The sequence below is a fragment of the Myotis brandtii genome, unplaced genomic scaffold (genome assembly GCF_000412655.1).
Source record: "Myotis brandtii unplaced genomic scaffold, ASM41265v1 scaffold1929, whole genome shotgun sequence".
Taxonomy (NCBI): domain Eukaryota; kingdom Metazoa; phylum Chordata; class Mammalia; order Chiroptera; family Vespertilionidae; genus Myotis; species Myotis brandtii.
Genome location: NW_005357189.1, coordinates 71,989 through 76,766, shown reverse-complemented (window position 1 = coordinate 76,766; position 4,778 = coordinate 71,989). Strand labels below are relative to the sequence as shown.

Sequence of the window (4,778 nt, the reverse complement as noted above, 5' to 3'; positions counted from 1 at the left end):
GCCAAGAGCTCGGCCACGGTGAGCCGCAACCTGAACTGCTTCTCCACCTTCGTCAAGTCGAGCAGCGAGGCCTTCATGCTGGGCGAGGCGGCGGGCATCGTCAAGGACAACGACAAGCTGTGCGTGGTGCTGGGCCCGCACGGCCCCGAGTGGCAGGAGAACCCCTACCTGTTCCAGTGCACCATAGACGACCCCACCAAGCAGACCAAGTTCAAGGGCATGAAGAGCTACATCTCCTACAAGCTGGTGCCCACGCACACGCAGGCGCCCGTGTACCGGCGCTACAAGCACTTCGACTGGCTGTACGCGCGCCTGGCCGAGAAGTTCCCGGTCATCTCGGTGCCGCACCTGCCGGAGAAGCAGGCCACGGGCCGCTTCGAGGAGGACTTCATCTCCAAGCGCCGCAAGGGCCTGGTCTGGTGGATGAACCACATGGCCAGCCACCCGGTGCTGGCGCAGTGCGACGTCTTCCCGCACTTCCTCACCTGCCCCAGCGGCACGGACGAGAAGGCCTGGAAGCAGGGCAAGTGCAAGGCCAAGTGCGACTAGATGGTGGGCGCCAACATCTTCCTGATGCTCAGCACGCCGCCCGCCGCCGCGCTGGACCTGCAGGAGGTGGAGAGCCGCATCTACGGCTTTAAGAGCTTCACCAAGAAGATGGACGACAGTGTGCTGCAGCTCAACCACACGGCCATGGAGTTCGCACGCAAGCAGGTGACGGGCTTCCGCAAGGAGTACCAGAAGGTGGGCCAGTCCCTGCGCGGCCTCAGCCAGGCCTTCGAGCTGGACCAGCAGGCCTTCTCGGTCGGCCTCAACCAGGCCATCGCCTTCACCGGGGACGCCTACGACGCCATCGGAGAGCTCTTCGCCGAGCAGCCCCGGCAGGACCTGGACCCGGTCATGGAACTGCTAGCGCTGTACCAGGGCCACCTGGCCAACTTCCCCGACATCATCCACGTGCAGAAAGGCGCTCTGACCAAGGTGAAGGAGAGCCGGCGGCACGTGGAGGAGGGGAAGATGGAGGCTCAGAAGGCCGAGGGCATCCAGGCCCGCTGCAACACCGTCTCCTTCACCACGCTGGCCGAGATCCACCACTTCCACCAGGTCCACGTGCGCGACTTCAAGTCCCAGATGCAGCACTTCCTGCAGCAGCAGATCATATTTTTTCAGAAAGTGACGCAGAAGCTGGAGGAGGCGCTTCACAAGTACGACAGCGTCTAGTGCCGGGCGCGCGTGGGGCGCTCCAGTTCAAGGGTGATTTCCGCAGCGGAGCACAGACTGCTCAGAGCTGCCGCCGCTCCCGCAGGCACAGGCCACTCTGTGCCTGCAGCCGGGCTGGCTGTGTGCTGGCGCAGGGCAGTGCCGCATCGTAGCTAAGTTACACTATGTACGCCTACACTACCATGTAGCGGGGATACGATTATACTCTTTGCCTTATTGCTTTCTGGAGGATGGGTCTTCAGTGCAGACTTGGCAGACCTCAGAGCCCCGCGGGGTCTCGGGGAGCCCGGGCCAGCCTGCCCATGCCTTTCCCGCCCACAGACTGGGGTCCCCGAAATTCAGCCTGTTCTCTGTTTACAAACTCCGACGAGAGCAGCTGTGCGACTTCGTGCCTTTAGACTCGGGTTTTCATTTCCCCGCCCCCTTTATAAAGTAACACGACTTTTTAATCGAAAGAGCGAAAGGCCAGTGCGTCCAGGGACGGCCTGCTAGTGACTGCAAGTGGCACTGGGCGGGCGGGAGGGTCAGTTGGCACCGGCTGACGTGTGAGCGCGGCAGAGGGGCTGTGCTCCTCTGGGACTTGCGGTCCTTTGGGGAGGCGATGGGGCACTCTGCTCCCTTAGGTGCTCCGTGTGGCCTCCCTCCCGCGTCCTGGAGGCCTGTGTGCGGGTCACACGCACCCTGCTCACCACGGAGGCAGGGGGCCGGCCCGCGGGACAAGCACAGATTCGGTGAGGACACGCTCAGCTCTGCTTAGGAGGGTTTCTTTTCTTTCCTTTTTAGCTTGAAGATTTCTTTTCCTGTTCAGTGTGATTTTTTTAAATGGATCTACACTGTTAACCGATCGAGACTCCACTGTGATTCACTCACTCGTTTACTTAATCGACCACTTTTCAGGGATGTCTGTAAGTTCAGTGTTACACGTGATGCAGATAGCGTTGATCTGAGGAGGGACCAGAAGTAATTCTATTCCAGATGCTGAAAGCAAGAAGAATTGTTATTTTTAAGTACTGATAAGCCCCAGGACATTTAACATTAAAAATTACCGTAAATATATTCTTTTAAAGAAAATACAAAGGCTGATGCATACCAAAAAGATTCCCAAGCAGCTTCATTTAAAAAAGCATAAAGATTCTGGCTAGAAGCGCCTGGATCTCCATGTTTTTCGTCCTTGCTGAGCTCAATAACGTGTGGCTGCGTTTAGAGATACGAATGTCACTGACAGTTACGGCACCTGCTGCTTGTAAGAAGGGAGACTTACGCTGCCGCGGGAACCCTGCGCGTCAGCGTGGTAGCAGAAGCAGAGGCCAGTGTGAAATGCTGGTGAGTCGCGTTGGTTAAGGAAGAGGGCAGTTATCAACATAATTACTCAACAGCACAATTCCTCTTGAAAGGAATCTCAGATGGGCAGGGTTTTTAAGATCGGGGTATCATGACTTATCAACACTGTATTCCTTAGGTTGTCTCCTGGGACGTGGGGCTGTGACCAAATACATTGTTCTCTCAGGAGTGACTTCCGCTCATTGATGGCAAAATACAGTTTGATAAGCAAAACCCATGTGTGTATAAATGTTAATTTTATGGCAGAAGTTTGGAGATTATAATTCTAGCATTTGCTCTGAGTTTGGGTCTGTATTGGGCAAATATGCACTATGCTTTCAAATGATTTGAAAATCCGTTTTCTTTGCCTCTTTATTTTGATGGTGGTTTGATCTTCTTTTTAAAATCACTAAACTCCTGCTCTGGCAGCCTGGACACGACCTGAGGGGTCTCAGAGGCTTGTGCTTGGGCCGCGGTGGGCAGGGCTTCGATGATACGGATTAAAGATGAAGGCACCGGGAGTGCAAGCTCGCGCTGCCGCCTGGAGAACTGCTGTGCTTCATGGCGACCACACCCCGTGCCGCTGGTCCTCCGCGGCTTCAGGTAACTCTCTGCGCTCGGACCCTGGAGTTCCCGTGCTCATTTCCACCTGAGTCCTCACTTCTCTAACGTTCTTGGTCCTGTTGAAACATTTCAGTATAAAAGATACTGCGATGTGAATACCCAAGAGAAAAGCCATCATAATGTGTACGCTGGTCATGAAGATCAGTGTGGTACTGCTTTTTAAAATAAACTATCATGCCCTTCAAAAAAAATAATAACTAAAATAAAATATAGAATAGGAAGAGAAACATGAGAAAAATAAGATAAAATGGAAGAGAAATGGGAGATATGAAAGAAAAAAGAAAAAAAACTAAGCAAAATGTAATACAAAATAAAATATTTAAAAAGAGATTTTTAAAAAATAAATAAAAATAAGTAGAGCTGGCCCCCACAAATTTTTGTGCCTCCTGCAATTACCCGTTGGATCTTCTATTTGTGGAGCTAGCTGGATTTTGCTCTGATGTTATCTGAAAGGTCTTTTGGTCCTCCCGTGAAGTTCTCTGGTGTAAGCCAATGTCAGTTACTGTCCCTGCTTGGCCTTCAGCAACTGAACCCTAAGTAGTCTGGTGGGCAGGACATCCATAGCACAGAGGTGGGGTCTGGCTCGTTCTCATACCTTTAATGTCCCTGCTGTGAGCTGTTCTAACTTCCCCCATGGAGCTTGACTCTGGGGGGGATATCCAGGACCTGGCCAAAGAGGTTTAAACACTTGCATTAGGTGTGGTGCCCATAGCTTGTAGGAGGGATGGTGGGCACCTTTTCTCCTTCCCAGTGCTGTGCTGGCTGAACTCACTGGGGAGATCAGCTCTACTTCCTTATAATTCGGCCAAAGCGCCCTGGACATGCCCATCTGTCTCTTAAACAAAAGCCCACCCCAGAGACACAGTTTCACTACTTCAGCAATCCCTGGTTCCCAGGAAGCCCCTCACCACTACCCCAAGTTGGAGGAGATAAAAAAAATCAGCCCTGCTTGTCACTCCAATCTTTAAGCTTGGCTGTACCCCACTGGGTGAGACCTCTACCCAGGCTCTGACCTGGCCAAATGTCCAAGTACTCTGTGCTGTCAGACTAAACAAATGGGCACAGATTTCCAGCTCAGACCCATTTCCCTTTGCCTCATGTCACAATACAATGGGGCCAACCTACCCATTGCGCAGGTGGAGATAGGGATGCCGCCCATGCATGCGAGGTAGGCAAGACCAATCTTCCTTACGAAGCCATGCTGTTCAGCCCCCATCCAGGTCTCTGCTCAAAGTTATTTCAGCAAATAAAGGGTCCTTCAGATTCACTGCTGAGTGTACAGATCAGACTCCTTTGCTGCCTCGAGCTCTGCCACATGGCCCTTCCCACAGACAGTTTGTAACTAACTTTTCTGTTGCTCTGGATTGGGGATCCCTGCATAAGGCTGAGAAACTACACTATCAAGGGGTGGGGGTTCCGCTGCTACACGTTTTCTCCAGCTTCCCAGCCATGCAGTTGCGTGAGTTGGCTCACCCTTTCCATGTCTCCATCTGTCTTTTCTCAATGTTCCCAGCTCACAATATTTCAGATCAGGTGCACTTGAACCAGTTTTTCAAGTTGAATGCTCTGCAGTTTAGCCACAAGTCTGGTCTGGTGTGTCCGCGCAGCACGGG

General features: G+C 52.8%; 1 pseudogene; it reads left to right on the top strand.

Moving 5' to 3' along the window:
• The window catches only part of LOC102249913, a 19,104-nt pseudogene extending 15,745 nt beyond the window's left edge, over positions 1-3,359 (top strand).
• The last annotated feature ends 1,419 nt before the right edge of the window (positions 3,360-4,778 follow it).